This window comes from Glycine soja, chromosome 7 (genome assembly GCF_004193775.1).
Source record: "Glycine soja cultivar W05 chromosome 7, ASM419377v2, whole genome shotgun sequence".
In the NCBI taxonomy this organism is placed as follows: domain Eukaryota; kingdom Viridiplantae; phylum Streptophyta; class Magnoliopsida; order Fabales; family Fabaceae; genus Glycine; species Glycine soja.
Window position 1 is genome coordinate 14,627,785 of NC_041008.1, and position 21,901 is coordinate 14,649,685.

Below are 21,901 nucleotides of genomic sequence, written 5' to 3' on the forward strand. Positions count from 1 at the left end.
TCCAGAAGCAACCCAGCTTCAAAAAACGTTCTGGAAGGCCCAATTCAAAATTTCGAAATTGCTATTTGCACCCCCCCCCCAATTTTGATAAGTTCACCCCCCCTCTTTCGTAATTTACGGAAAAGTTACGGAAGCCTTACGGAAGCATATAGGACTTGATTTTCTTCTTTTTTTCTCTTCCGTCTCACCCGTATTAAGTTAATTATGCTTATTTAGAGTTATGGGAATTTTACGGAAGCATTACGGGTGTCCCGGAAGCCCCGGAATCCCATTTTTCAACAAAACGGGGGGTGTGGTGGCCATCTAGCTCGCCCAGGCGAGCTCAGCTCGCCCAGGCGAGCTAGGTTACTTTAATCTTAAGCAAGAAATTGCCCAGAAACCTCTAGAAGGGCCCAGATTCGAAAATTACTGTTTGCACCCCCCATTTTACTAAATACACCCCCCTTTGGCTTTTTTTGGTGATTCTTTTTTCGTAAAGTTACGGAAACTTATAAATTTCGTAACGATACTTGTTTTCTTTCCGTAATGTTACGGAACCTTGCGGATTACATAATCATCCCCTTTTTGACTTACGGAATGTTACGGAACCTCACTTAATTATGCAACGATGCTTCCATTTGATTTCCGATGTGTCACGGAAACTTACGGATTGTGCATCAATACTTTTTTTGGTTTTTCGGCATGTCCTGGAATTTCACAAATCGCCTAATGATGGGTGCCAAGCACCTCACGAGGACCAAAGAATGGTCGCACGTCATCAAGCAAAGGTCCCCGGACGAAATTAGGGTATGACAAGAGGTTGGTTTCGTTAAATTTTAAGTCGCACGCAAAACGATGATTTTTAACTAATTAATTAGGAATTAACCCATAACCTCCCAGTTATGGATTTCTCTCCCTTAATTAGTCCGACCCGCATATCTTGCCCCCGCTATTCTTACTCTAACCAAGAACATATATGCATATACACTGAATAATACTTATATATATAATCATTCAAAATACATCTTTTTTCGAAAATTCCGGGTAGAAATTTCCAGGATGTTACATCATCAAAATCATGTATACATACATTCACATTCTCCCCCTTTTTGATGATGACAAACATGTGATTTCTTCTCAACACCATCAAAGCTTGCATGATTTACATTCTCCCCCTTTCTCAAGCAAATTCTTAATTCTTCTTGACATCATCAAAATCTTCATGATTTACATTCTCCCCCTTTTTGATGATGACAACCACCTGTAGGTTAGGAGCAACAACAAAGAAAAAATATCTATTTGCATATAGTTTACTCCCCCTTGGTTTTGCAATGATTGCTTATATGAGAAAGTTGAAGATTTCATATTTTTCATATGTAAACAAATTGTCTCATAAACAATAGATAATTTTTCTTACTATTTTATCTTTTATCTTTCTCTCCCCCTTTGTCAACATCAAAAATAAATCATGAATAGAGAGGAGAAAGATGTTACCACTTGTTGCAATGTATGAGAATCAAGTGATACCAAAAGACATTAAAACAATCATTCAATATTAATCAAGCAAAAACAAGTACAATAACACATCAATCAAACACAATCAAATACAATCAATTATCAAATATTTCAAATCAAATTAATTAAATTAACAATCAACTAACTATACACAATAATTTCTATTAAAAAAATTTCAAATTTCAAATTTCAAATTTTAAATTTTAAATTCCAACTTCCAACTTCAACTTTTAGTAACTTCCCCTTCCAACTTGCATTTTCAACTTTCAACTTCCAATAACTTTCACTTCCAACTTCCAAATTTTAATTTCAAATTTCAAATTTTAATTTTCAATATCAAATTTCAATTTCAAAATTTCCTTTTCTAAATTTGAAATAGTTTTCTTAAAACATGAAACTAATTTGAAAAGTTTAATAGATTCTTTAAAAACAATCAAAAACTCAATCAGGAACAAACATCAAAGACAATACAATCAAACACACAATCAAAAATACAATCAATCAATCATCAAACACAGTCAATCAAATTCAATCATAATCATCAAGAACAGTTTAAACTCAAGTAGAAAACAAGCATCAAAAGTAATCAATTAAAGACAAGTGACCTGTTGGTATCATTTGATATTACTTGTTGGGGTTGTTGATCAAGTGACCTTTGTTTGTTATCTCCATATATCGCATATTCACTTTTCTTGGGGAGAAATGTGAATAAACTTTGATGCATGCCATGTGTTTGGAGAAATTACTATCAATGTATCAACTTTGCTCTTCTCCATTTTCATAGTCTTTCATCATGATACCCAGACTTGTGATTTTCTTCTCTGAATCACTTGAATAATTTATGACATTATCTTCCCAAGTGATATATCCTTTCTTTTCTTTCTTCTCTTTGAAATTCATCTTGTCGGATTTTTCCATTCTTCTTTTAAACACAAGACAATTGAATCTCATGTGCCCAAGTTGATCGCACTCAGCATTTTGGGGCTAAAGATGAACCTTCTTCTTTCTTCTTTCATCATCATCTTCTTTCCTCTCTAGTTTTTTTTTATGTAGTTGCATTTCTCTCTACCATTGTAGGAATAAATGAATCAAATTCAATGGCTTCCCATATCTTTAGATCTATGGCTTCTATAAAGATCTGCATTCGGGATTTCCAATAATGATAACCCTCACCATTGAACATAAGAGCCTATTGATAGAATTTTCCTCAAAAAATGGAAATTTGGATGAGGCCATATCTATTCTTAAAGTTTTTAAACTTTATACAAGAATCCCGCTCTGATACCACTTGTTGGACCTTGTGGCCTCAATAATCTTAAGAGGGATAGGCTTAGAATGCAGAAGAAGCAACAACAATCAATTTAATAATGTTCTTTAAACATGCAAGACACAATTGATTGCAACAAAATAAATAAGATAAGGAAAGAAAGAATGCAAACACAGTTTTATACTGGTTCGGCCACAACCCGTGCCTACATCCAGTACTCAAGCAACCCACTTGAGATTTCCACTATCTTTGTAAAATCCATTACAAAGTCTGAACCACACAGAGACAACCCATCCCTTGTGTTCAGGAATCGTTTACAACAAGAGACTCACAGTCTCTTAACCGATCTCATTGAATAAGAAGAATGGAAGAAGAATTCTCTCTTCAAGAGAAGAATATTACAATGAAGATCATGTAAGAATCCTTATAGATTTTGCAAATGTTTGGCCAAGGATTTCTTTTGAGAGAGCATTTGACAATGAAGTTCTTTTGGAATCTCTCTCATTGTCTTTTGAGAGGATAAGACATTTTTGCCGAGCAAAACTCTCTCTTCAATTTCGGCCCAAGTCACACATATATATAGGCCTTTGATGGCCATTAAAAATCCAAATGATAAGATGTGACTGTTGGCGATATTCCTTGAAAATCCTCTCTGGTAATCGATTACAGAATTAGTGTAATTGATTACACAGCTGTTTTTCTTGAACAGTTGTGACCCTTCATTTAAAATTTGAATTCCCAACATTCAGAGTCTCTAGTAATCGATTACATATGATGTGTAATCGATTACACACTTTCAAACCATTGGTAATCGATTACATGTATTGGTAATCGATTACATGTGCCTTGAATGACTTGAAACCTTTCATTGTGAGGCAAGGCTTGATCTTGAAGGAATCTTGAATCAAGGCTTTGTTTGTTGAAACAATCTTGTATTAATCTTGAAGCAAAATGAGCCTTGTTTGATTCTTCTTTTGACATCATCAAAATCATGTATACATACATTCACAATCTTGGCCTACCTTTAATAATTGGCAAAAAGAAAAACAAGCTTTTGGTTTCATCAAAGAAAGACTTTGGAAGCACATCAAACATTGGGCTTCCAAAATTTTTTCAAAGGCCGGTAAAGAAATCTTAATTAAATCTGTTGTTGTTCAATCCATTCCTACTTATTGTACGAGTATTTTTCTCCTCCTTTCCACTCTTGAGGATTAGCTTCAAAGATGATGAATTATTTTTGGTGGGGTTCAAGCAATCAATCAAGAAAAGGTATCAATTGGCTCCGATGGGACAAGCTCACAATGAAAAAAGAATTTGGAGGTATGGGCTTTAGACAACTTCATGCTTTTAATCTTACAATGCTAGGGAAGCAAGGTTGAAGATTATTGACCAACCAAGATACTATGGTTTCACAAGTGCTGAAAGCTAAATATTTTCCTTGAGGGAATTTTTTGGATGCCAAGTTAGGCAATAATCCAAGCTATTTTTGGCATAGTATTCATTTTCATAGGTTGTTGTCAAGGAAGGCATATTGAAGTGTAATGTAGCTCCATGTAGAGCTTGTAGGCCTTGGATCTTCTTCATCAATGGAGTCATTTGCTTCTTGAAGATCAATGGTAACGAAATAAAAAAGGAGGAAAGGAGATTTGAGATGCCACTTCAAGGAGAAGATGAGTCAAGAAGAAGCTCACCACCATAGGAAGCCATGGATAAGAGCTTGAAGGTAGGAGAAAATGAGTGGAGGGGGAGGGAGAGAGGGAATGAAATTTTGAGAGAGAGAAGAGGGAGAATGAGGTTTGAACTTTGAAGTCTAATTTCTCAAATCTTCAAAGTTGCGAAATGCACACACAAGACCTTTATTTATAGCCAAAGTTTTGTAGAAGCAAAGCTTCCAAGAGTATTTTGATGATGCCAAAGATTATTAAAGATTCATTCAAACAAGATTAAAGAATCAAGAAGATTCAAGTGAAGATTCAAGAGAAGACTCAAGATATGCAAGAACCTCAAGAAAAGCATCAAGATAAGTATAAAAAGAATTTTTCAAAGAAAAGAGTGAATAACACAATTTGTCCAAAAGAATTTTTCAAAGAAAAATCTTTTACCAGAGTTTTTACTCTCTGGTAATTGATTACCATAAGGCAGTAATCGATTACCAAAAGCACAAAACAGTTTTATAACTGTTTTACAAAGTAGTAATCGATTACCATGGGCATGTAATCAATTACCAATGTTTATGAACTTTGAATTTCAAATCTCAAGAGTCACAACTTGTGACAAAATATTTTCAAAATAGTGTAATCGATTACATAATATTTGTAATCGATTACCAGTGTTTTTTGAACTTTGGATTTCAAACCTCAACATGAAGAGTCACAATTTTTTATAAAATAAACGGTGTAATCGATTACACCATTATGGTAATCGATTACCAGTGATTGGTTTTGAAAAATTTCCAAAAGTCACAACTTTTAAAGTGACTGGTTTTTGAAGAAATTGCCAAGAGTCGCAACTTTTTTTAAAAGTGACTGGTTTTGAAGAAATTGCCAAAAGTCACAACTTTTAACATGGTTTCTTCAAGAGCCATCAAATGACTATAAATAACCATGGCACGAATTGATTAACACTAATTCTAAACATCTTTCAAAAAGTTTTTGTTCAACACTTGCTTTGTCAAGAAAAGTTCATTGGGAAAAAACTTTTGTTATTCTATTTTCTTCCTCTCCTCCATTCTTACAAAAAGCTTTTCAAGAGACCTACTCTTGGTGACTGTTTTCAAGAGAAGGTCTTCTTGGTTGCAAACACTAAACACAAGGGACCAACATTCCTTGGATTCATTGTAAGAAGCAAGATTTGCTTCTAGGTTGATCACTGGACACAAAAGACCAACATCTTTTGGGTTCATTGAAAGAAGTGGGTATAACTTCTTGGTTGTTATCACTGGACACAAGGGACCAATGTTCCTTGGGGTTCATTGCAAGAAGTGGGAATAACTTCTTATTTGTAATCACTAAACACAAAGGAGGGAAGTCCTTTATGGTTCATTGCTTGTAAAGGATTTTACAAGGATAGTGGAAATCTCAAGCGGGTTGCTTGGGGACTGGACGTAGGCACGGGTTGTGGCCGAACCAGTATAAATCCTGTTTTACATTCTCTTTTCCCTTAATCTCTTTTACTTTCTGTAGTGTTTATATTTCTTTAAGTTTAATTCTCCTTATTTGTTATTCAAGTAACTTAGAATTAAAGAAATAATTAAATCTAGAGGATATCTAAGAAAGGGAAATTTTTAATTAGGAATAGTCAACAAAATCTTAATTCAATCTCCCCTTCCTAAAATTTCTTAGGCCCCTTGTCCAACAAGTGTCACACAAAATTGTAGAGAAATTTGAATTTCTATTCAAATTTCACTTGAATTTGAATTTGTGGAGCCAAAATTTCACTAATTATGTGATTAGTGAATTTTAGCTATGGTTGAGCCCACTAAGTGTTTTTATGTGTCATGAGACTTGTAAAGCATAAAGGACATGTACAAAGTGTGACTAGATGATGTGACAATGGGGTGTAACAAGCAAATGCTCACCTCCCCCTTAGGCTGATCCGAAATTTAATAGGATCGGGCTTCTCTTAATTCAATTAAATTTCTCTCCCAACACACACTTCAAATAGTGCACTTAATTCAGGTGAAATTACAAAACTACCCCTAATACAAAAACTAGTTTAGGTACCCTAAAATATAAGAGCTGAAAATTCTACATTGCTAGGGTACCCTCCCTACACTATGGAACCTTAAATACAAGGCTAAAAAATAATGAAACCCTAATCTAATATGTACAAAGTGGGTTCATACTTAGCCCATGTGCCCAAAATCTACCCTAAGGCTCATGAGAACCCTAAGGTCTTCTCCTGCATCTTTGGCTCAATCTTCTTGGAGTCTTCTCTCTAATGCCCTTGGGGGTAGGAGTGCATCAAAGTGAAATATTGGAAACGGTCTATCCATAAACCTTTGGTGTCAACCATGGCTCAACTCTCCCAAGGACCCTACATTTCATCTACAAGGCCCCTCGGGTTGCAGTCCCTCACTGTTGGAGATATCATAGATCATCAAAGAAAGGAATCGCGAGGTAATCTCATTGATTCTATCTTGAACCAATCAAATGCACATGCTATTAAATCTATTCCGCTTATTAATATATCTGATGATGATAGACTGATATGGAAATTCTCTCCAAATGGCTCTTTTTCTGTTAAAACTTCATGACATTGCATCATGGAAAAATTGTTGAAAACTAACCACTTGAAGGTTAATAGAGAGTAGCATTTAGTTTGGAATCTGCATATTCCTCCAAAGACAAAACATTTCTTATGGAGGACTCTGAGAGGTTGTTTACCAACACGTCAAAGACTTCTTGCTAGAGGAGTTAATTGCCCGGCCATCTCAATTTTGTTTCTAATCAGAAGCTTCCGAAAATGAATGGCATATTTTTATAGCAGATGTTAAAGCCAAGGGCATCTAGATTGCTGCTAATCTTTGGGATGTGATTTGAAAAAAAAATAGATTCTACTCACAGTTACCATGATCTCATTTTCTTTTTTCTCGAGCACCTTCAACCGCATGACTCCAACATGGTAGCTTTGTCATTATGGTGCATATGGAAATCTAGAAACCATAAGCTTTGGAAAATATAGAAACATCTGCCTCTATTGCAGTTTCTTTGGCACAAAATTTTTTATTTGAATGGCTATCTGTGCGCAAGAAGAACCACACGAACACTTTGCCTCCTCAAGTTGCAGCTACTTATGTATGGAACCCCCCACATACAGGTTCACTTAAATGCAATCTTGATGCTGATCATTTCATTAACCAAACACAAGTTTGGTATCGGGTTTTGCATTCGTGATGGCAAGGGTACTTTCATAAAAGCCAAAACAAAGCTCTGTCAAGGAACACCTACTCCACATGAAGCTGAAGTTTTTGCTTTTCATCAAGCCATACAATTGATTCAGCAACTCAATCTCCATAATGTTATGTTTGAACCTGTTTGTAAAATGATTAAGGATAACATAGCAAATTCAACAGTAGGACAAAATGCTTTCCATTGTTTGTTAGCCAAATGTTGGACATCTCTTTCTTCTATCCAAATCTCTTGTGTGAGTTTAGTAAGGAGGCAAGCAAATTTTGTTACTCACAAGTTAGCTAACACATTGATTTTTCATGATAACTCCCATAATTTTATTTGTATTCTCACATTTGTACAAGTTATTCTCCTTAATGAAATGATATGATCATGTTTTTTCAAAAAAAAAAAAAAAACACACACACACACACCCTCTTAATATAAGATGTGTTTGTTATTAAATATTTTCCTTCATTAGGATTTTAGTCTTTCGAAGTTTATGAAATTTTATTCAATTATTTATTTTAATTTTTTATAGATTATTTTCATAAACTTTTTTCATTATAATTTTGTTTGAAATATTTAAAGGAATAAATTAGAAGCAAAAATTATACTTAAAGAAAAAAGTTACTGAAGAATTATCAAACAAAAAAATGAACTTATTTTAAAAAATAAAAATCGTAGATTAAATTAGAAAATTATAAATTTTAAGGAATAAAATTTAATTAAATTAATATTTTTTATGAAATTAAAACTTAAGCTAAAATACGTTTTTATCCCACATCTTAATTATTTTATAGTTTCAATTTAATTTTTTATATTTAAAATTTTATACTTTGTTTTCTAAAATATCTATTAGGTTAAATTACTTTTTTTAGTTTATCACATTAACCTATATAATTTGATAAGAGTTGACACTTTTAGATAGACATTTTCATGTCAGATAAAATTAACATTTAGTTTAATCATTTTAAGAAATCAAAATATTTTTTTAAGAATTAAAATACTAAAATAAATGTAAAAAATATTACCGACTTTGAGTTTAACTTTACTCAAATACTAGTCGGTAACCCGTGCGCATGCACGGGTCTTTTGTCTAAATGATTTTCGATGGAAGAATAAAAAAAAAAGACATTGTAAAAAGATAAAAGGAATAACATTCATATTAAATAGTTGTAATGTCAAATTGTTTGAAGATAAATATAAAGACGTCGGAAATAAACATAAACAAACATTGTTTTGCAAAATAACATTGTAGATTTTCCTAATCTATATCACTATCATCCCAATCAATTGCACGCCTGATGACAACTTCCCAGATCTTCTCAGCACGCCTATAGTAGAATGAGAGCTCGTCTCCATGGCTAAAATCACCTTCTTGAAGGAATTTATACCAAGGGAGAGTGACATACTTATCACCAATGCCTTTGTCGAGCACAACTACATTCCATTGCAGTGGAGGTCTGAATCTTCTGAGAATTGTCATATGATCACCACAGTGGATTAGGCATTGTGTGACAGAGGCTGAAGTTGCTGAAGGGAAAAAAAAGAGTTAGGCATTGAAATTAATATTTGTATAGAAGATATAAATGGATATGAATATTTTACCAGTGGATATGGTGCGCCTAGCATTGATTGGGTGATTTCATATGTTCAGATGTGTTTTCTTGTTGCACGACACCTTTAGCATTTCTGCTGGTCTAATGGTGGAGTGAAGTGGAGGTCAAATTTTGAGGGGTGGTCGCAGGCCAAGAAATTTATCGTCACAGATTCATAAATCTGCAGTTTTGTCCTCAATCTTGTTAGGCCATCAGCAAAGTAAAGTTTGCCTTTGTGTTGTCTGACTTGAATTTCGTAGGTTTCCCCATCATACTTAAATTCAACAATTTCAAGATAATTTGGTAGCCATTGGCGATGATAGAAGCCTAGTATTTCTATGGCGTCTTGCAATGGAGAAAAAGTATTTATAAAAGGAAAAACAATATCAGAAGCACAAAGGATAAAATATGGAAATGAAGGTTTTGATTTAACCTTGTCACAATGGAAGGCAGCTTTAAATTGCAATATCAATGGTTGTCTGATAGCAGGCAATCTCAACTGCAGTGCAATGAGAAAAAAATGGACTTAGCATTTAAAAAACATTTATATCGACTAATTTAATTGTCTGTAGGTCTAAATTGGGGTGTTGCTGCAATGTAGTAGTAATTGGATTTAACAGTTCTAATTTAGGATAATTAAAATAAGATAAGAGAAGATGCATATAATATAACACGCAGGAAATTAGATGCAAAACATGAAAATAAGGAATACAGAACATGCATAATTCATGCAGAGTAGCGAAAGTCAAAGATCAAACGATGGCTGAAGAAAATAAAACAGAGATCAGAAAATGCAGCAAAAGCAAATACAGTAGCAACAAAAGTTCTTAATCAGAGATCATATTATCAAACAGATAAGAAAATGCATTTCATGATTCGAATTAAATGCCAAAAGCAAGAATGTTTGAAAGAGCAGAATCAGGATTATAAAGAGAATATGATAGATGATGTATATCAGAGATGATATGAACGAACAAATAAGAAAATAAACTTCATAACGCTAATTAAGGACCAAAAGCAAAAGAGTTTGAAAGGGCAGAGTCAGCATCATAAAAACAATGTAATAGATCGTGTATATAACCGAACTACTTAGAATCTTAATACAATAGTTGGAAATAATAGTAATAGAATGCTACGAAATTTAATAGGCATTTAAAAAGATTTAACTTAATATTGTTTCTGTTTTGTTTAGGATGGGGCATAATCGCACAGGATATGCATAGGCTGTTTTTTCTTACATGCATGAGTCAAATGTTATTCTAGATGGCATGCTACCTATGGTTCATTGACAGTGACAATATAGTAACATCATTCAAAATTATTGAATAATTTTCAGGATTCGTTAGCAATGAAGAAAAGTAAATTAATATTTAAATTTCTTACTATCTATTTAACAATAGAACATCAGAATCACTGGAACAAGTTTTTGAATTAGTATCAACAAAATGTCCAAATTGAACATGCATTGCGATAAAAGCATAACATGAATGCAAAAAGTGTGAGGGACAAAAATATGATTTAAACGTTACTAATATCTAAAGGGTAAGATAGATGATAATGTAGTATGCAAGAAACCTAAGACAATGGGCACAAATAAATGAAGCAGAAGCAGGGAAAATTGAATTAGGGCTTTTCCACAAGAAAGAAAGTTGAGTGAGACAATGATGGATTCAAACGTAGAATTGTTCAATATGTCTGTCCTAAATTGGAATTCGAAAACTTACAAACATAGATGCCAAGATGTTGAATTTTGGTTTGGGATATGGATGAAAAATGTAACCAAATGCAAGGAAAAAATCAGGAAATGAATGAACATGCAGTCAGGTTTGGGCTTAGGCTTACCTTGCTTGAGGCAGTCGATGAAGCGGGAGACATGGTGGTAGTCGCTTTGAGAGAATAATTTGGTTAGAATTGAAATGAAGGTGGTAGAGAAATGAACTGTGGTCTGATGATGTAAAGTAGTGGGTGATGGAAGGGTCATTGCTTTTCGGGGGGGTGTAAGTGACGGCAAGTTAAGTAGTTTGGGAACTGTGGAGCATTGAATGTTCTGTTCAAAGATTGGACGTGAATTGGCAGAATGATAAGTATGAAAGATTGTGGTGGTGGAGGCAGGTGAAGAGGTATTTTTATTGCTGAATATAACAAAGAGTAAGTTAATTTTTTCTATTGTTATAAATACAATTTGCATCATCAGATGAATGACCTGTCTAATGCTGAAGTCGATAATGATTTGGCATAGATAATATTTTGCAAGGCCAATTGATTATCTAAGAAAAGATAAATGGTTATACTAAAAGAATAATAATAATTGTATCATCCTAGGAAAACAGCCAGAGTAACATATAGAATTCATTTGCTGAATGGTAGTATTTCAATTGAGATAAGCATTTTATTTTCTTTCATGCAATTCATGAAAGAAATGGTTAATTTGGAGTTCATGAAAAGGGATGAAAATTTAAAATGCAACAAATAAGAAAATGCACTCCATAAAGGAAGACTGGTTTTTTAAAATTAATGAATTATAGATTGGCTCATTTAATGATGTTTTAACTGTATATCAGAGATCATATGAGTAAGAAGCAAATACAGTTGTGGTTAGAATTAAATTTGCAATCAGAAATAAATTGGATTTACCTTCTAATATTTGTAAAGACCTCTTTGAAAACCACATTCGTGGTTGAAGTAATTTTTTTTTTTGTCCAGATCATGTATTAAAATTCGAAGTCCTTTCTTTGACTTGACTCTTGATAATGCAACATATAGTTGGCCATGTGAAAAAACTGGTTTTGGCAAGTAAAGTCCAACTGAAGATAGTGATTGTCCCTGGGATTTATTAATTGTCATGGCATAAGAAAGCATTATCGGAAATTGTCTCCTCAATAGCTTAAAAGGCCATGGTGACTGTGAAGGCGACATAGACATTCGTGGGATATAAACATGATCTCCGATATTTGTCCCAGAAATTATGTCAGCTGCAATAACATGTTTTGCTAGTCTTGTGATAATTAACCTAGTACCGTTACACAACCCTTGAGTTTGGTCTAAGTTCCTTAATAGCATTATTGGTGTTCCAATCTTGAGTTTGAGCAGTGATTGGGTAAGCCAGATGTTGTCAATGAATTCAGAAATTCAGTTGTCAGTGAGCGGAAATGACAACTTTCAATGGTTTCGGATTTGTCAACTGAATCAGAGCTTAGATATTCCATTTGTTCACCTATTAATATTTTAGACATAAAAAAGCAAATTCATCAACCAAAAATGTAAAATCCAGGAAAGTTGATTAAAAAATGAAAAACAGAATAACATAATTTACTATATGATTACCTGGTATCATTGTAAGCATATAATCATTAACTTGTTGTACTGTTTCATTTGTAGAAGCTAATATTGCTCTGGTTTGGAAGTATTCAGGATCATTGTGATGATGAGATAGATATGGAAATGTAGAGCTAATTATACTATGAATAGGATCATTATATTCTGTGATTAATAGTTCTTGTGGAATTTCAATAGTAGCATAGCCATCATTTTCATCTCCAATAATACCATCACCAATATCTATAATCCACTGTGCAAAAGTTGCAGTTTCTTCTTGATCTGTTGCTTGCATGTTGTTTTGTAAACGCATGTTTTTTGTCAGTCTCAAGATCTGACAATGATCCCATAGATAAGAGGAATTAATTGTTGCGTTAACAATATCAGAGCCGCTGCCTCTTGGAATGACTGGCAGGATCTGCCGGAAATCTCCACCAAAGACCATGACTTTACCTCCAAAGATTTTATTGTCCTTTGAGTTGTGTTTGATAATATCTCTAAGACTGTGATCAAGTGCCTCAAAACAGAATTTGTGAGCCATGGGTGCTTCATCCCAAATGATCAGACTTGTCTGATTTAATAGTTCAGCTAATTGAGTTCCTTGATGGATATTACAAGTTAAGTTTTCAAAAACTGGAATTGGAATTTTAAATTTTGAATGTGCAGTTCTACCTCTAGGCAATAGCAGAGAAGCTATGCCGCTAGAGGCTACCATTATTACAATTTTATTGTCAGCTCTCAGTGAACTTGCAAGTGTTTTCCAAATGTATGTTTTTCCTGTACTTCCATATCCATAGAGAAAAAACATACCACCTTCATCTTTATTAACAGCTTAAACAATCTGGTTGTAAATTGAAGCTTGTTCATCTGGAATCATCGATATGTGGTGTTAGATTTAAAGAAAAATGAAGTTAAAATACTAATTTATAGATGAGAAAAGCTAAGAAGGAAATGCACATAATAATTTTCAGAGGGGTAAATTGCTTTGTAGTTAATGTACCTGTCATGTGAGAAAATAGATGTTCAAACTCTGATCTAAGTTCTTCATTGTTGTAGTTTAGTTCAACTAATATAAGGCTATTGTCTAGATAAGCTGGACAATTTGCATCCTCTGGATATGGCATTGAAGGATAGTCTCTAAGCGATCTTTGATTTGCTTGCAGCAGTTCTTCAATTTCAAGCAAGACCAAATTTTGAAAAGTTCTATCATCAAGCTGTAATGCTAATACACAAAAGGGAAAAAAGTCAAATTATGTGTCGCATCAATATTGATTTGTCTGATGGGAAATTAGCACTAACCTGGACTTGTTGATGATTTTTTATAATTATAGACAATGTCATCAGCCATCCAATGCCAATTTTGGTCCCAAACTTGTTCAGGTTTGCTCATTGTTGCAATTAAAAGTAACAACACAAATAGCTTTCTTATATAATGTGCTGAACCCCAGTCTTTTGCTTCCTTGATTGCCTCAATAAATTCTTTATCATCTTGTAAAAATCCCATAGCAAAACATGCTTCTTTATATGTAGAATACTGAACATTATCAACTATCCTTAAATCCTCAAATGAGGTAGGTCCTTTACAAACAGTAAGCATCATTCTCAAATAAAATAATTCCCCTATAATTGGTGGAACCCATAGTAATCTGCCAATGGTATAGCCTTTCTTCCTAAGGTGCCAACATCTTTTCTTCTGATTGTATACAAACTTAGAAACAAATTCTGCATAAGTAAGATTTCTCCCTTCAACAGAATTTTGGTTGGTGTTCATCCATGAAATAAACTTTGAATCAGAGATGCTTGGCTTAGACAATACATCATCAATATCATCATGGTCTTCGTAGAGAACACTATGTTGGCCTGGAAGATGGAAGTGTAATCTTTCAACAACAGGTTTTCTTCCATGTATTGGAAATCCAAAGATTCTCCAAGTAGATTCACAGGGACATATGTATCTGTTAGGAAGATAGAAGTAGTTGTTATAACAATGATGATCAGATAAATTAGAGATCAAGTTTTAATAATACCTGCAATCTAGATATTCTTTGATCTCATCATTATGAGTGCCACCATTCTCAGTTTGACCATTATCTTCATCAATCAAAACAGCAGTCACTCTATCATATCCCTTGTTGATGTACTTAAATAAATATTTGATAGAAGTGTTTTAGTTACACCATTCAATATTGATATGCGCTTGGTATTTTCTGAGCAATCTTGGATTGTAAGGTACAATATACCTGTTATCAATTATAACACCATTTTTCTCAATTGCATTACCATTGTTTCTTCTACGATAGACTGGAAAACCATCAGCATCTAAAACAATATGCAGATGGAACATTTTAGGATAGAAATGACTACACTTGCCTTCTTTCATGCATGGAGATCCAGGATTCAGACTTCCACATGGACCATGAACCATATGGTTTTTTACTAATGAATACAGTTCTGGATCATCTTGCTGTGAAGGTATCTCTGCTGATATAATTTGATCAATTTCATCTAAGGATGGGTATTTGTTATCAGGATGTAAAAAAAGCAACAAATGGACATGAGGCAGCCCTCGTTTTTGAAATTCTATTATATACATATCTGCAATTTATTAGTAAGTCTGTTAATAGACAACAATTAAAGTTATTAGATATGATTGTGTGATTAATATTGGCAGTGTAAAATAACAATGTCACACATAATATAAATTCACCAAACTTAGAATCAACTTACATACAATAACTTTGCCTAGCATGTGATTCTTTGTCAGGTCCATAAGCATTTGTTCATACTTTAGTTTGAAGACTCTGGATATTATGTCTAGCCTATCTGCTGCTTTCAGATTCAACGGATTCAGCAATCTATGGATTTTAGGCCAGTTTGGATTGCAGGTTAAAGTAATAAACAGATTTGGGAAGCCCACATGGCTACATATGACCATACCATCAAAATAAAGTTGATCCATATAGCGCGGACTGCCAACAAAAGTTGAAGGCAAAATGACTCTTTTACCTTTATTTAGGCCTTTCCTGCTTCCATCATCCAATGACTGTTGTAAGCTACAAAACTTGTCAACTCGAAGTTTTTTTTTGTTGTTTCTGATGTAAGAAAGCCTTTCTGACTCAACCATAGTATACCCGTCAACAAAAAATTGTTGGAATAGTCTCCTAGAATTCAACAAAGTTTTAGACTCATTTGATCTGCATTGTAGCCTATAAGAAAACCACTCCCTCATTGTAAGATGATTTCTTTTCCTTTTCTTACCATCTGATCGACTGCTATGTAGAATATCAGGTCTATATCCATCTTCCCCGTAAGGAAATAAGAGAGGGTATTGTAGAGCTAGATAGCTAGAATGTAATTCATCGATCCTTTGTAGTTGTCCATGCTGAGTTTCAATAATAATATCTCTTTTTGAATTTGCATCAAAATCGCCTACTATTAGTGCTGCAACTTCAGGAACAGTAAATACATTATATGTACGACCATCTTTCTCATGATTAGAAATCAATTTCAACTTGATATTATCCACTTGAACATCTTGCAATCTATCTCTCGCCATCCTGAAAGTTTTTGCATGCACGTTGTATTCATCCAGCATCTCACTAAGTTGTGAAACAATGTGTTCTTGAATTTGATTATGTGGACTGTTGAGCAAAGCAAACAATTATATATACGATGATTGCAAGATTAGTAATGCAGAATAAACAATTGAATTATGTTTAAATGTAAGATTTTTTTATCAATGTTGTGCATTTATAATAATAACAATGAAAGACTAACTACCTTATTGCATTAATCCTATTATGCACTTCATTTTCTGTGTCAAAGATATACAATTGTGCAAATTTTGGTTCTTTCCCAGGCATTGGTAACATGCTACCTATTCTATGACATGGTTGACCTTGAATTCTTATTGTAGGAGGTCCTCTTGAATGATTAATTGATTTGTCAAACTTAATACCAGCAGAAGTAAAGGCAAACATCATGTTATATGTCCTTATGTTTTGTTGGTAATTTTTACTATCAGATGTACCATGATCATACAAAAGTTGGTAGAGATATTTAGGTGGATTCTGTAACAATGGAAGTTCAACTTTGCCATTTCCACAACATAAACTGAATCTTGAATTTGTAGTTCTAATATCTTTTGAGACTTTTTCATCATACCACACATTTGCATTACAGTGACTACACTGCATGAGTTGGTCACCAAGATCAGAATATCTTGAAATAATTTAATGACATATGGAAAAGTGAGGTTGGTCATTGAAAATGTTTTAGGAAATCATGTAAATTGAAACACGATAAACAAAAGCAGTTTTGTACAGTGAAAGATATTCGACAGTAAGCTAATAACATAGTGCTTATGAATATTAATCGTTACCTTCTCTATTAATTACGGGGTCATTAGCTGAGGACATATAATTTTGGTTTTCAGGTGAAGAAACTGAAACACAGCCTATGAAAATTGCATTTAGATTAGATTAAAGCATTATAATGTTGAAAATTAATTTGATAAAGTCGATTTTAATTGGTACCTTGTGTTGATTCAGAACTCTCATCCTCTGATGAATCACGAATATTAACTAAAAAAGTGAATTAAATCTAAGTTTAGTGGAATTTATTTAATGTGGAATGGATTCACATAATATTGAATGCACCTTACAGTTTGCTTGTCTTTGTGTGAAAAAAATTATGGATATTGTATTACTAAATCAACAAACTAATTAAAATTATTAACTGTAATTTGGAAGATGATATTTTGAATTGGTCACAATCAATATTCTGAGCCTGATCATTAACTTTGTGCTGCCTGATACCTTTATTCTTTATCCTGGCTTGTGTTGTATCACGATGATTTGCATGCTCATGGTTATCCATGTTCTTGATGGTTGTTGTTAATCTTGACTGAGTTATAAAATTTTTACTGACTTCTTGTTTCAATGTTACAATACATGCTAAATTAAAATTGCAAAAGTCCATGGACATGCAGAAAAGAAATGTTATTCCACTCGGACCAAGACATAACTTGACTTGTTGACTAAAATTATCAATGTTGATAGCTGGTTAAATGGATCATACTTTGATAAAAATGATTAGACATGCATGTATAGGCATGATTATAACGATGGTTTTGACGGCCACATTAAAACTTGAAAAGTAAGTAATAAAAAGTAAGCATAAGGAAAAACACTAAAATTATGAATGCTGACAGCTAATTAAATGCACTAAAATGATTAGACATGCATTTATAACCATTATTATACCTATGCTTTGGCGCCATCGATAAGAAATGTGATATCGAAAATGTTATGCAGAATTAGGATGTCAACCTAAAGAGAAATTGTTTTTTTACTTGTCTTATTAATTGTACATCATATGGAGACATATGATGAAAGATGGAGTAAATTTATCAAATATCCGATTCTGCATTTGCCAAAGTAAAATCAAGCAAAAAATGACATCTAAAATAACAAATCATGCTAAACGATGATTGATAATAAAGAAACACATAATTACATATCATTGATGATCCAAGATCATGTTTCTCAAGACTCCAAAGCTGATACTTTTGTCTTGGTGTGTATATTCTGCTGTTAGAAAATTAATCAGATATGAATGCTGATTTAGTTGTGCTAGTGATCAATATTTCGTGGTCATTATTTTTAATATTTTAATTTGTTTCCCGTGAATACTTTGTGCTCAGACAATTGAGGATGCACACCTTAAAATCAGATGAATTAATCAGATATGAATGCTGATTTAGTTGTGCTAGTGATCAATATTTCGTGGTCATTATTTCTAATATTTTAATTTGTTTCCCGTGAATACTTTGTGCTCAGACAATTAAGGATGCACACCTTAAAATCAGATGCTTTAATGGCCCGTTAAAACTTTAATTGAATTTTAAGTTATCATGATTGTGAAGAACATGTTTTCTGAACTTTCTGTCTGGCAATCTCTTATTTGTATTTTCAAATCTTACTTGTTCTATCTCTCACGATATATTTAAATTCATAACATTTTCATAGGTCAATTTCTTCAAAGATGGCTTTATAACCATTAATATAAGCATGGTCTGTCGATATTTATTTTAATAATTGAACAAATAAGGATTTTGAAATATAGTGCAATAGTTAAGGTGACATCGGATAAACCACAGAACTAAAATCCCAGGACACTTGCATACAAAATAAGATTAAAATTTAAACAAAAGTTCTGATCAGAGTTCTAAAGCAACACCACCACAACAGAATTAAAGGTAGGAGCCAATGTACAATATACAAATAGCAAGGCAAAAAAAAATTGTTCAACACAACTTGAAAACAACCAAATGCACTAAATTGCGCCATGTTTTTTTTAATTTTTTGGATGAAAGCTGTGCAGGTGAAATTTGAGAGGTCCCTGCTTCATCATCACAATCTTGAAATGTCTGCCGCTTTGTAGGCGTCAAGGGGAGTCCAAGCAATGGATCATGGTCTGCTGTCACAGACAGGGATTGCTGGATAAAACAAATAGCAATGAATAAGTTGAATGCTAAGTTGAAAGCCATGAAGTGTCAAAATGCAAGAATTGCAAGAAAGATCATATTAAAAAATGAGAGCAGTCATCAAAACTCACAGATTCATGTTGAGCAGAATGATTGGAATCAGAAACCGAGATATTCATTTTTGAAGATGTCTGAATAAGATATACATTGAAGATAATACAACCCATGGAAAACAAATAAATATGAATATAATACATACTTTTCACAATAGTTAATGTAAAATAACTTGCATTGAACATTACCTCAGCATCAACTAGCATATCCATCACAGCATTTATTAAGCTCGAGTCAGCTGAACACTTCAAAACAGCAGAATTCCTGAACTTGGGTTGCACCTTTATCTTGAAAGCAAGTTCATAACCCAGCAACTTATCAAGTGCTAGGGGTGAAGCATTCAAATCAACATCACCATCCTTGTTCAAAGAGAATAATTGTATTACACAAACAAAAAATAACATATCAAACATAAACAGTTACGGTTGAATCCAAAAACATACTTCAATTTTAAGCTTATTAACTGCATCAGCTGATTGACCAATTAATTCACTGCATTCATGGTCCCAAAGCAGGAATTTTGTGCTTTCATTTCCCTGGTTGATCATCACCTCAAGCCTATACCTGCTACCACATGCACCAATAGTAAAAAAATGATGAAGGTATGAAAAATACACAACATTTTAAAAGATCACAATGACCTAAGCACAACTTCCTTATTGTATTTGTCGCATGCACATGTAAAGGGCGCCATCTCTACATCACTTTTTTTATGGCACTGAATGCAAGCTGTATAACACCATGAATGATTGTCCAGAACAATCCTAGTAATTGTGCCAACAGTGACACAAACAATTTCCTATGTGAAATAACATACACATCAAATAAAAAAACATCAGATAATGCACAACAAAGAATTAAAATCTATATAAGATCCTCACTTCAGAGATGGTGTTAATGTCAGCAATAGTCTTTGCCTCAGCCTTGCCAAAGAATGATTCTTTTGATGATAATTGGATAGAACCTGAAAGCTGTGTACTCCCTTCACCATGGGATTTAAAACTTGACCGGGCCTCAATGCCCAACTCTGCAAGCCAACAAATATAGAATGAACAACAAAAATAAGACAAAAAATGATCAACATATATTACATAACACATACAAAAAATACCGTTCATTGAATTCTTGAATCTCTATCACGGGCTGGTTAATAATTAACTTTGAAGCCTTGAAAGAATTGCTGATGGATGCGGGATAAGATCCTAAATCATTTAAAAAATAGAACCATAACATGCAATAGCATAAACAGAGAAATCAATAAATTCAAGATGAGGATATACCCTGCGCTTCCTTGATCCTACAATGGCTCAATAGAACTGTAATTGGGCCATCACCTTCATAATCATCTAAGAACTTAAAAAAACTGCAAGCAATAATCATCCCACAAAGTGCAAGATAGCAATTGCTGGCTATCAGAAACAAATAGTTATGAGACAATCAATTATTAATAATAATATAATCATAGCCACAACTTGACAAAGCATATCACACAAATTGTCACCAAGAATCGAACTTTACGTAAAGTCCTTTAGTTTGAAGACTATCCTTCTACCTTTTCCTGAAACTTGGCGAAAGACAACCTCCTCCACAACACCAATAACATCTAAAGCAAGTAGGAAAATCAGGGAATGTTATTTAATTCCAAAAAGAACAGAACTTTCAAAATAAACTCAATTGCAAAAATATAAGTTAACATACCAACCAATAGTCCAGGTTCAAATTGGCCAGCCACAACATCCAGCAAACCTGTATTTTCTAAAAGGGATGTCCCCTAGAACACACTCCCTCACAACAGTAACCCCAATAAACACCAATGTAAATTGATGATCACATACTCTGTACTAACCATTGTTTTTTAGCACTTTAAAATTGTGCATGACATAAGTACAATTTTCTTTCAAGTCCATTTTTTTTTACTTCAATTGGTCTTGTTTACAAAACAGTGTGGATCTCATCACCCTCGATTGCATTAAGGTTACAACACAATGAACTAAACAATAAGTAATAAGTAATAAACCTACAAAAAAAACACAAAATTGAAGCGTACATCGGAGTCCACAAACACCATTTCAGCTTGCTCAGATTTGTTAGGCGTGCCAATAAACCATAGATCACTGATCCTCACACTAAGTTTAAGAGTTTCTTTTGAGCCATCGATGCTCTTTATCTTGTCTGGAGAACGTGTCATAATACTGTAAAAATAAAACAACAAAACCACCATCAAAGCAGAAACACGATAAGCTAAGAAAAAATCCAAAACCTCGTTTAACACACAAAAATGAGAAGCTAACATGCATGTAAGACAACACACATGAAAACAGCACCAGAACAAAATAGCAGAAGTACCACGAACAGACAAACACGATAACCAAACATGCAAACCAAACATTTTCCAACACAACAAAATGAAAAATAACATGCATGTAACAAAACAAACATGAAAATAGCATAGAAACAAAAGCCAAAAACCCGAAAGGTAATATGCATGTAAGAAAAGAAAAGCCAAAAAACCATAAGCTAACATCGAATGTAAGAAAACATACATCAAAACAGTATCAAATAGAACCCAAATTAAGCTGGTCTCTATCTGAAAAAATGAAAAGCAAAAACACGCAAACTGAAGAATGAAGAATGAAATGCAAGAAACCACGTAAAGAAGCAAAGGCCAGCACATGCACAACATGCAAAATAAAACACGTGTAAATGCCACAATCAGCAAAATGAAACACCTGTA

The 21,901-nt window shown here is 33.4% G+C and overlaps 1 pseudogene; it reads right to left on the bottom strand.

Annotated features, from left to right (window-relative positions):
• Positions 1–8,917: 8,917 nt before the first annotated feature.
• On the bottom strand, positions 8,918–21,355 carry LOC114420399 (annotated as a pseudogene).
• Between the last annotated feature and the right edge of the window lie 546 nt (positions 21,356–21,901).